A 12,784-nucleotide genomic window follows, 5' to 3' on the forward strand; every position below is an offset into this window, starting at 1 on the left:
TCTCTTCCATGCCCCTCTCGGGATCTTAGGCACGCACGCACACGTGCCTGGTATAAATTTAAGCCGCCAGGTCTGGGACTCAAACTGCTGTCAGCTACATGGGAGTTCAGCGACATAGCCATTACACTAACTGCTGGTCCCCATGGCCAAATTATTCACAAATATAATCTATTTTATAGTTGTATTAAGCCCTCGAACATTCAGAACATTGTCTAATGTAAATTTTCTATTAAAATATGAATGTGTGGGGCCAGCAGATGGCATAGTGGTTACTTTGCTGGACTCCTACCTGGTCGACTGTGGTTCAAGTCCCAGATTCAAGTGGCTTTTAAATCATGCTTGGTGCAGACCGGGCATGTGTGTGCATGCCCAAGATCCCGAGAGGAAAATGGAGGAGAAGGGATTGCAGCGTGGCCATTCTCCCTGGGGGGTGATTTTTCGCTTTCTATCTCTCTGTCTCTCTCTGTCTTTCTAGCAAGCACATGCACCCTATAGCAAAAAGAAACTCTCAGAAAAAAACAAAAATCATACTTGGTGCATGTGCATGCATGCCCAAATGCCCAAGTTCCCAGGAAGAGAATGGAGAAGAAGGGATTGCATCCTGGCCATCCTCTCTGCGGGGTGATTTCTCACTTTCCCTCTCAATATCTCTGTCGCTCTCTCATGCACACATGTGTCCTAAGACAGAAGCCCCTTAAAAAAATATATGAATGCATAAAACCAGGAGCTTAAGGCATCTTGCTCATTTCTTCTTCTTTTTATTTAAGAAGAACAATAAATTGCCACTAATATGAAAGTCATAAACTTAAGGTCATCATGTATGTGTATTACAGTCTGAAAGTGTTCCTTTCAAAGTTCAGATACTGGAATTTAATGGCTAATGTAGTGGTATTAAATGGAGAGTTTAAGAGGTGACCATCTGTTCTTCTCCCTCTTGACTAGGACTAAAACCTTTATTACATTATCATGTCCTAAATATTCTGGTATAGCGACACAAACCAACTAAGACAATGTATTAATGGTATTTCCTTCAAGTTTATGATTACTTAGATAAATTTCACTAGACAAGTAATTTAAGCTTTCTACTGTTTTCAATGGAAATATGTTACTGTGGAAAAAATATATAATCAAAGAAGAAACACCGATCAATAAACTCTAATAGAGAAAGGATAATTTATTTCGATGATCAAGAAACAGCAAGAGGGAACTAGCAGTTAGCGTAATGGCTATGTCGCTGGACTTGCACGTAGTCGACCACGGTTCGCGTCCTGGACCCAGTGGCTTAAAACTCATGCCAGGTGTGTGTGCGTGCGTGCCCAAGATCCAGAGAGGAGAATGGAGGAGAAGGGATTGTGGCGTGACCATCACCCCTGGGGGGTGATTTCTCGCTTTCTGTCTCTATGTCTCTCTCTGTCTGTCTGGCGAGCGCACACGCCCTATAGCAAAAATCTCTCAAAAAAAAAAAAAGAAAGAAAAAGAAAAGAAACAGCAAGAAATAAAAAACAAGCAAAAAAACCCCACAAAAATATCCCAATCACCTATAGATTTCCCATCTTGGCAAGATGATTTGAGCACACTTAAAATGCATAGAAGGAAGTCGATCCGAAGACTGGGTGATAAGAAAGATGATAGAGGTGAAAGAAAATATATTCCTTGACATGTAGGAGAAATTGTATTTGAGATAATAAACTCAATCTGATTTGTAAATCTTCAAGTGTGCAAGTAAGTTTACATAGTCACAGGTTAGGTGTAAGTGGCTACAAACTAATCCCCGCTCAAAATATTCGTTTACAATATAGTTACAATAGCATATCATAACTCATTAGATTAATATTAAGTAATATAACCATACAGTTTATTCTTTTATTTGTTCCTGTTTTCAAATGTTTATACTTTGGGATTACACATATACATATACACAGTATCCTACTTAATTGTAATTTAATGGTTAAGGCTTATAATTACAAAAGAAGGCCAGGCTAGAACTGATAAAATGTCCTCCTCCTTTTGGGAAGGTGAAATGCAACGTTAAGCAAATTCGCTGTGTCTGGTCTTTCTGATCTTTGACGGAGTCTTTTTTTTTTTTTTTATCGCTGTCTTAGATATGTGGCCCCTCATGCAGAAATATCCTGAATATCCTTCATTTTATTAATTTCAATGTCCAATAACTTGGACATTGGTATAGCTTTGATTAATGAGCTCATTGTTATTCATTCTAGTGAGATCTTGCTGAAAAAAAATCTCTTTTGTCAACTTCTGCATTGATGCTTTATGCTTAAGGTTATCATGGAGGCACTCAAATAGGACCCTGCGTGAGTTCCTAAGCATCGTTTTAAAGCACAATTTCAGAACTAGCTTTATTGGCCACCTACTACTCAGCAATCCATTTCTTTTGTTGAATAAGACCTTTTTCGATGTAGCCAACATTTATAAAAATATCCAACTACACAATAAATTTTGTCTTCTAAATTTAAAACTACAATCATCATTAGAATGACTACACAATTGCTTCATAGCATCCCTAATTCATGTATCTCACTTATATTTGCTCTGCTCATCATTCCTCTAATGACTTTCTATCTTTAATCACTATTTAAGAAGAAGAATTTAGTAGAAAATTCTTTACTTTGTCACAGTGTTTTGGGTGTATTTGCTAACTTATATAGGCTATAAATAGATATCATTTTATAGTTCTTGTTTGAGTAAAACCAAGAAAAATTGGAAAAAGTTAAAATTTCCATAACTAGACTGTACTTAGCTTAGTCAGAAAGGTGAAATAAATGTTGTTTTCATTTAGGTGTGCATATCTACTTTCCTGTAACTTGATGGAAACATTCTGATTTGAATTTAATTTCATGTCTGTAGGTCAAAAGAAAAGTATTTTTTATTATTTATTTTTTTTGTCTTGTATGAACTAACATCATTAATTATGAATTACTCACAAAATGAAATGTACTCAATAATTGCCAAGACTTTATTTTGATTTGCACTGGATAGGTGCATGTCAATTCATTTTTTTCCGGCTACTTTTTTTATATAGATGAAGTGAGACTGAGGAAGAAACTATAGCATCAGTTGTCAAAGTGGCCAAATGAACTACAATTTTTTTTTTTTTTTGGAGAGGTTTTTTTGCTATAGGGCGCATGCACTTGCCAGGAAAACAGAGAGAGACAGAGATAGGAAGCGAAAAATCACCCCACAGAGGGGATGGCCATGCTGCAACCCCTTCTCGTCCATTCTCCTTTTGGGATCTTGGGCACGGACACACACATGTCTGGCGTGAGCTTAAGCCACCAGGTCTGGGACTCGAACCGCATTTGGCTACATGGGAGTTCAGTGATATAGCCATTACACTAACTGCTGGTCCCAACTACAGTATTTTCATATGGAAAATATGTGTTTTTCACAGAAATGTTACAACTTGCTAAATTTGATATAAAACAATTTAAATATAAGCAAAACTCTTTGTATCAATTCAGTTGAAATCTGTCAATTATCTTTATGTTTGCTTATGTGAATATATTTTCAAAAACAATCTAGCTTCTGAGAAACTGCTTTTTTTCATACTTCAATTTGAATGTAAACTAATAATTTTGTTGTAAGCAATCGCTGGTATGGAGAGAACATTGGGGAACATATTGGAAATTAACATAATTATATCAAGAGTTCCCTAGTGGTCAAGAGCATTAGTACTTAAATTATATTATGAATATGCAAATCTCATATTTTTTATTTAGGTCATTTGTCACTTCCATCAGAAATTGCAAGTCACAATTTGCCACTGAAAATAAAATAAGAGTTCAGATACTGGTGATTATATTTTAAAAAACCTTCTGCTTCATCAACATTTTATTCACATTGTATAAATTCCATTGATAGGCAGATTTTATTCTAAGTGCTGATACATATTCCTCTTTCTTATTCACATTTTCTTTTGGAGTTATAAAAATGCATTGAATGAAGATTCATTCTAAAACTAATCAAAAGCAATTTCATTTTTGTATAATATGAATTTAGAATAAAAAATTCTGTTTGCTCACCTACATAGTGCATATTTCTCTATAGTGGAAAGGGACATTACATTTTTTTAATAAAAAAGTGAATTCAGATCGTTCTCTTATTAATTTTTGACTGTGAGTTTAGACATTCAGCTTGCAGCTGGGTTCAAATAGCAGGCAAACACTTGTACAGGACATAAAATGCAAACAGATCATAAGTGCACAAATGCTGTTGCTAGATATTTATCACAGACCATGACAAATAGGTATAGCTCATTGAGTTATATATTAGAATATTGTACTTCAGTACGTATTAGCCACTCCAGCAAATGCAAGATCATAGTTCAACATCTACTAAATATTGTTCCAAATTAGATCATTTGTTCAAAATCTAAATATGTAAAAGAAATAAAATAACGTCAATGAATGATTAATAAGTTAGAGGATTTTTTTTAAATAAAAGACTAAAAAACACTATTGATTATAAAATAGTATCAACCAGGACTTTACCGTTTCATAATATTGTCAAATTATACGACCTCACTCACAGAATGGTTAGGAAAATTAAATATTATTTTTATAAAGCATTTGCATCATACTTGATATACAAATATCTAAGTTAACTTAGAAAATATTTTCATTATTATAACATGTTATGCTCTTTGGAGCAAGTATTGCCTAGTGTATTATTATAGTTGCTCCTTTGACCTTATTTTATATAATTTATTACTCACTCCCTCTACAGTCATTCTTTTTTATTTTTTTATTTTTTTCTTAGAGGTTTTTGCTATAGGGCACATGTGCTCGCCAGGAAGACGAAGAGAGACAGAGAGACAGAAAGTAAGAAATCACCCTCCAGGGGGGATGGCCATGCCACAGTCCTTTCTCTTCCATTCTCCTCTTAGGATCTTGGGTACTCACGTACACACACCCGGAGTGAGTTTAAGCCACCTGCTCCAGGACTCAAACTGCGGTCGACTACATGGGAGTCAAGCAACATAGCCATTCCACTAACTGCTGGTCCCATACTACTGTCATTCTGAATATCCTTGACTCTGCACACTTTAAGTGTGCACGTTCCACAGGGTCTTTGCACTTACTACTCTCTCTTGTTTCAGTATAGTCACATGGCTTACCTCCTCGCCCCTTTCAGATTTTCTCAAATCATATTCTAGTAATAAGGTCTTTCCTAACAATCTTATGTACCAAAGTTTAAATGCTTCCAAACATACATAAAATAAAAAATCCTCACACCTGACACTTAACAGTCTGCTTTACATTTCTTATTTTTTTTGTTAGCAATTTTTACTATTTAGCATATAATACACTTTCATTTGTTTATTACCCTATTCTCCTGTTTCTTATTCCAACTAAAATGTAAACTCCATGAGTGTTAATTAAAAAATTGTCTTTTTTCTTCAGTGTTGTATGCCCATTGCTTAGTGTTTGTCAAAATAAATGAATAATACACAATACATGTATTTTCAATTTTTAAAATATTAAACAGAAGCTAATATATTCTTTAAAAATTTGATCTAGTCTCCATATTTTTATTTAAAACAGTGCAATATAAACTTTTCTGGCTCTGTAGTAGATTTTTATGTTTATACCAATTAATTTCAAGCTGGTATTAAACTACGCTGTTCACTTTATTTAATAGCTACAAAATATATCTATGGACTTTATCTCAGCAATAAATTGCTATCAACTTATCCCATTTCTAGGTAATAATAGTTATTGATTTTTGGTCTCCATCTTGAATAAGAAACTAAAGCTTGTTGTTCAGAGAAAAAAATCTTTAAAATATGACACACTCAATTCACACTGTATTTATCACGTTCCTTCCACACGTGCTCTAGTTCCAGTAAGAGCCACAGAGAAAATAAAAAGTTAAAGCAAATACCATTTCCTTAACATTTTAGAGAATATCAGATGTGCATAATAACCATGTAAAGGATAAAGTATAATGAGTTAAATAAAAGAGGTTACAAATATGAAACTTGAAATGGTAGATCTTACGTATAAGAAAACACCATTCAGAGTAGAAGTTTGTATTTTGGCATACATAGAATGATATTAGTGTATGTAATCAATTGTTTTAAAAAAGGAAGCTTACTTATCTCAAGAATAAAAATATGAATTACTGTGAGTCATAAACCTTATGAGAAAGCCATTTTCAACCTAAAAGTGGTTATATGCATATACATGGAAATAATTATCTTACAATTTACCAGATAAGGAAGAATTTTATTACCAGAGATTGTTCTTGGAGAACATGGTAAATTACATTATTAATGAGTTAATTATTTCTCCTCTCTATTCATGATGTGTCACTTATATCTACTAAATATGTTCACAGGGTATATACCCTGAAAATATTGTAAGTTAAATAATGTCAGAATTTGAACAGTGACTTTTGGTAATTCAATATTCTCTGAGGCTGACTCATATGGAAAAGCTCCACATTTGTGTCCAGAGACCTTCCTGAACACCCCAAGCACATGCTTGTCCAGCATTCCAGTCTGACTGAGAGTAGGAGTGGATTAAGGTGTGAAGACCCTATTTAGGTGATTGTCTCTCTTTCTCTCTGTTTCTCTGTCTCTGCCTCTTTCTGTGTGTCTCTCTTGCTCATGTAAATGATTAAATGAACAGATTTTAAATAAATAAATGTCAACCATTCAACAGAAACACTTCACTGGGGCTATAAGTTTATGCAGGAAAGAAGAGTCAGTTTTATATACATGACATCTTGAATACATTTTTTATTTTAATTTAATTTTGATATATTGTGCTAAATAAATTATTAAAATTAAAAAACCTAGTTCTATAGTCAATGACTGTATTAATGGAAGCACAGCATCAAAAGAAGGTGTTTATCAAAAGGTACCCAATGCATACAGGAATTTACATTGTCCAAAAGTAAATTTAAGATGTTCCAAAGGTTTTTCAATCAAGAAAAATGTTAAACACATTTACTCTTTGAATCTTTGTGGTCTCAGTGAGCCAGTATTTGAGATTTTTTTTAGAAGTTAATTCCAATAAGATTTATTCTTTAGCTTGCACAGAACACCATAGTGTTTTAACTGAAAATGCAAATTATTTCCAAAATTCTTAATGATTGTAAAAATAACTTAGATTGGTTTATTTATTCTTCATAGGGAAATAAAACTTAATTTCATGTTCACAAATATATCATAAGTTAAAGGGCATTCCTCATAAGTTGCAAAATTCTTAAAAGAGAAATACGTAAATCAATTTTAAAAAAGTAAAAGACATTTGTAATCACTTTTTATATCTTCTATTGCTTTTAATTTTTTGTTTTGTTTTGTTTTCAGATTTTATCCTAGGATGCATGCCCTCACCAGCAAGAGATAGGCAGAAGCAATGAGAGAATGAGAAATCACTCCCCAGAGAGATTGGCCAAACCTCAATCCCTTCTCCTCCATTCTCCTCCTGGGATTTTGGGTATGCATGGACATGCACCTGGTGTGATTTTGAAGTCACCAAATCCAGTATTTAAACCATGGTAGGCCATGTGGAAATCTAGTGCCCTAACCCACACCACCTGCTAGCCCACTTGCTTATTTTGAACTCATCAACATGTACCCTCTTCCTTAAATTGAGTACACAAGCATTAACAAATCACTTTTAGTTTTTTCAATAAGAAGGAAACCCATTATCAGTACTAACGCCCATTTTATAATAAAACATGGTTATTTAAAATTTATCCATGGAAGTTCATTACTTGCAATTTTTGTTCAAAGCAAGATTCATTCTGTATGATAAGCTCATGTCCTTTTTCTTGAAAATAAGAAAGTCTTGGAGTCGGCAAGTGGTGTAGTGGTTAAGGTGCTGGACTCCCACATGGCCAATTGTGTTTTGAGTGCTGGACCTGGTGGCTTGAAAATCATGCCAGCCATGTGTACATGCATAGCCAAGATCCCAGGAAGAGAATAGAGAAGAAGGGATTTTTCCATCCCTCCTGGGGGGAGTAATTTCTCAACTCCCCTCTCTCTGTCTCTCTCCGGTGAGTATATGCACCCTATGGCAATAAACAAAAATTAAAGAAATCTTGACTATTTTAATTACATTAACTTTCTTTGCCATGCAATTGCCTTAATTTCCTCTAGCACCCCCCTTTTACAGTATTATACCCCATGCTGTCCTGTTATTAGTCATCTTGTTATGTTAACATGATTTCACTAAATAATTCCTTTAAGCCTGTCACAGTGTTGTAACATATGTCTCAATAGTTTATTCTTATAAAGCAAACAATTTTGTAGTATTTCTTTCAAGATGTTTGCTAGACAATAGGAATTATTAGACAATGTATAAAAGTTCCCTCTTTCAAAGATCCTCTGGACCACCATATAGATGTCTTCTCTATTCTTTAAACAGCCAAGGTCTTTCCAAACTATAAATTTCTATACTTACTGTTCCAATTTCACTTCCAGGAATGCTCTTTGGTTGAGTTCCATCACTTCTATATTCTTATCCTGTAGTCATAAGACATTGCCTCAGCATATTTTCTGATCATGTTTTAAAATTGATTCTTCCATTTTTTAATAAACTACCCTATTTATTTACTTCAAGATACTTCTCAAAATCTGCACTTATCTTCTTTACTCGTGTAACCCTTACTCCTCCTTCCCATTGCAAGTAAACCCAATTAAAGAGAGAACACGTAGGTTTTAACATAGCACTGGTTTTCCTCTCTTAAAACCAGTAGCTATACTCAGTAAATGTTTATAAACATGTACATTCATGCATTTGTTTAATAATCTTAGTAAAAATAGGTTTAAATGACTCTGAAAAGCAACATGAAGGGGTTTTATAGATTTCACAATGTTTTAACCTTCTTGTTATAGAATGAGTGGAACATTTCCAGGTGAAAGAAAAAAATCATTCTTTGGTTTATACATGCAAAGAAAAACCCATCATTTGTTAGCAGTTCATGCACATCCTACTTTTAACATATGAAGTTTTTTTTTTCATTTAATTTGATATTATTTTTTAATTTGCTGCAGGACAAAAAGAAAGAGAGAGACAGCAAGGAATAAAGAGAGAGACAGCAAGGAATAAAGGGAGAGAAAGTGAGAAAGCCAGCCTCCAGATCTGGGACTCAGGCCGAGGTCCATCAAATAGGAGTCCAGTGCCTTAACTACCACATCACCTGCTGGTCCCGTATATGAAGTGTTTAAGAATTTGTTAACTAGAAAACAAAACAAAACAAAAAAAAACAGACAAACAAACAAATAAGCAACAACAACAACAAAAAATTATTTAGGTCAGAATACCCAATTTTCAATCTTTGGGGCGGGGGGATTCTTACTAGATTGTTAAGTTTAAAAGTTTGCCATTTGCTATTTAAATTATTTCAAGGTGTGTGTGTGTGTGTGTGTGTGTGTGTGTGTGTGTGTGAGAGAGAGAGAGAGAGAGAGTGTTTGTGTTATCATTTACTTAAAGTGACGTAAGTCTAATATAAGCAAATTTCTTGTTTAAGATTTGTGCTGTGACATTACTCTTTACAGGGAAGGAAAAATCTCCTTACGGAGCACATTGTCTTCTCTACTGGCATCAGATATATCAGGTGAGAAATGTCATTAGGCTTTTTTCCCACTTCTAATTACTGGCAGGGGTATATGTCAGCCAGAATAACAAACATACCAGTTACCAGCACAGTCTAATATCCACCTCAAGTAACGTCAGGCAGCTTTGAACAGCAGTTCTCGGTAACAGATCCTGCCTGGTGAAATTCAATGTCTTGTTCCATTTCACCACCATTGCCATTAAACATGCTGGTAAAAGTAACTGCAGAATTTTTAATCTGCTTCCTTATTCTGCCAGTAATAAAATGATTACAAAACCTGCAGCATTCTCATTTTTTAAAAAAAGACTATACAGTCAAAGAATAAATGCTTCAACTTTTGAGCTGCTAACTTAAGAGTACCTACGCCTATATTAATCTGTATCTAGTAAGCTAAAACAATAGCAACTAAGACCAAAACTATTTTTATTACACCTGGAAGGTGACTTTTAGTATTATAATGTATACTGTCCATAGTGAGTGGGTTTTTTTGTTTGTTTGTTTGTTTGTTTTTTTTCCTTAAAAAACGAATATGTTTTTATCCAGAGCTAAATTTAAATTAGGGTAAATTTTAACTTGTTAGGAAATATTATTGGGGATCAAAGTTCTGAGAATGTACATGAGGTAAAAATGTGTCTTTACTGAGGGGAAAGAAAAAAAAAAACCCTCATCTAAATAAGATGTAGAGCCAGGTGGTGTTTCCATGTAAAGCAGAATTTTCACCAATCCAGGGCATGTGGTAGTTCTGTACTTTTGGCTTTCTTCTTAGATGTACCTCACAGATTGGCACATAAACCTACAAATTCATGAGCAACTTCTAACGGTAATGAACATATCTATAGATGAAATGATTGTGTTTTACCTAGTATCTGCTTCTCTGAAAGAATTAGAAAACCCATGCAAGCTGGCTCTCTCCTTCAGAGGAAAACAAAACAAACAAACAAACAAACGTTTCTGTAGAGTGCATTTGCATTCATCATTGTTTATTGAAAATACTCTTATTATATAAAGTTTTGAATAGAAATGGAATTAGACATTAGTAAAATACAGGAAAGACAGACTCTTGTCCTGTACTCATTGAAATAGGGAGAAAAGACATCAGTGTAGAACTGAGTTTGATCGCAAATACAATAATTGTAAGGAGGAATTTATATCCAAAAAGCAGAGGAAGGCATCAGTAGATGGAAAATTACTAGGAGGAGATATCATGGGAAAGGAGATTTTTGCTAAACTGCTTTAACAGGATTCTTGCTAAAGGCAGGCCAAGGTGAATCATATGTCAAGAGCAGGGGAAGAGGAACTTGAACAGCTGTCAAAGTAGATCAGATATAAAGGGTGCAGAGATTCTTACTCACATAGCAGGATTTCTTCTAATACTGGGTAGGCAAGTCAAGGACAGGGACCAAGGATAAACACCTAGTTTAGAAAAGGGCTTATAGAAACCTGCCTACATTAGAACAACAAAAAATTCTTTATCAGAACACAGCTCCAAATCAGAATGCTTTTCACCCAACATTCTGATTCTCCTCCAACTTCTCGTCTTATTAGAAGACACTACTGACCATCTGGTTGTTCATATAAATATCTGTGAAGTCTGACCCATTGTTAAATCTTGTTAGTTCTTGGTATACATACTCTCTCATATCTTGGCAAGAATCAGATATTTATTTTATTGATGAATTGGTAAGCTAATTTAAGAAATATATTGATAGACTTTCCCCCACATTTGGCTCATGGTAATATAATTTATATCCAAACAATTCTGAGAATCCAAAATAATGTAGTACATAATTTCCACTTTTTAGTGGTAAGAATTTAAGAAGCAAGGTTTGTTTGAATGAATAGAGTATTATTTGTGTTTTTGTGCCTTAGCACAAGAATCTTTAAACAAAAAGTATAGACATGGGCTGGCAGGTGGCATGAAGGTTAAGGTGGCTGCATCACACATGACGGACTGCTGTCTGAGTCCTAGGCACCATGGCCTGAATGACACACTGCGCTTGTGTGTATGTACGTGCCCAAAATCTCAAGAGGAGAATGCAAAAAGGATTGTGGTGTGGCCATCCTCTCAGGGGGGTATTTCTCACTTTCCCCCTCTCTGTGTGTGTGTCTGGCAAACTCACATATCCTATAGCAGAAACTAAATATAAAAATGTGTAGGCATGAACTTATCTTGGTACACCAAAATTGTTAAAATCCTAACTCACCCAGAGGTCAGGTAAAACAAGCATGTGGACCCATGTCTATTAACAAATCTGTCTTATGTAATATGAGTTATCCTCAGATAGCTAGGATGAATTCTAGGTCAATTTTGTAATTGGGTCTTTGCTTATAAGAACACAAACATTGTGTTCTTATAAGCAATATTAATATAATCTTAATTATTAAAATATCTTCTTTATAAAAAAGCATTTTATTTAGACTCTGATAAACGTGTTAGAGGTATTAAAAATATGTAATATTGGGGCCAACAGGTGACATAATGATTAATGTTCTGAAATTCTACACAACTGACTGTGGTTCAAGTCCCAGATGCAGCACTTGAAACTCACTTTGAGTTTGTGTACATGCATGCCCAGAATCCTGAGAGGAGAATGGAGGTAAAGGATTATGGTATGGCCATTCCCCTGTGAGGTGATTTCTTACTTTCTCTCTCTCTGTTTATCCAGTGAGAATATGCACCCAATAGCAAAATATCTTTTGAAAATAAAATACATATTATTAAAAATAAAAATCTTATCCATGCATTTCAAACAAAATAAATTCTCAGACTGAGTAAACATAGGAGTAGAAACACCAACTGAATCAGACTCTTATCTTTAGAGTGCATTACTTCAGCTCTTAGTCCAATAGGGCACATACATATGGAAACAGATAGTTAAAACAGTGTAATAAGACTAAGATATAAGAAATAGATTTTAAAAACCTGAATTCTCATATATAGAGAAGAGGAAAGAATAAATATGATAGTCATGTTTATTTTTATCTAGAACAAAAGAAACACATACCTTACATAAAAATAGTGTAAACTCAAGGATGGAAAGAGATACTTTGTGTTAAATTTGGAGAATTACTTCTCTTCAGAAAATGTTCATACTGTCTACAATGTTGGTTTAATATCAAAGAAATCTTATTTCTGAAAGATGTTAACTTTTTTTGAAACTTGATAAAGAACAATTTTTATTCAGAGCTTTCCTCT

At 34.2% G+C, this 12,784-nt stretch overlaps 1 long non-coding RNA gene across 1 annotated transcript in view; it reads right to left on the minus strand.

The window, feature by feature from the left end:
• Positions 1 to 11,038, minus strand: part of LOC102478511 (uncharacterized) — a 27,418-nt gene extending 16,380 nt beyond the window's left edge. Inside the window, exons 1-2 of the long non-coding RNA XR_336200.1 lie at positions 10,941 to 11,038; positions 8,433 to 8,494 (exon numbers count right to left, since the gene is read on the minus strand). This is a non-coding gene — a long non-coding RNA (uncharacterized LOC102478511). The remainder of the gene's footprint in view (positions 1 to 8,432; positions 8,495 to 10,940) is intronic.
• Positions 11,039 to 12,784: the final 1,746 nt, after the last annotated feature.

Source organism: Tupaia chinensis, unplaced genomic scaffold (genome assembly GCF_000334495.1).
Source record: "Tupaia chinensis unplaced genomic scaffold, TupChi_1.0 Scaffold000658_1, whole genome shotgun sequence".
In the NCBI taxonomy this organism is placed as follows: Eukaryota; Metazoa; Chordata; class Mammalia; order Scandentia; family Tupaiidae; genus Tupaia; species Tupaia belangeri.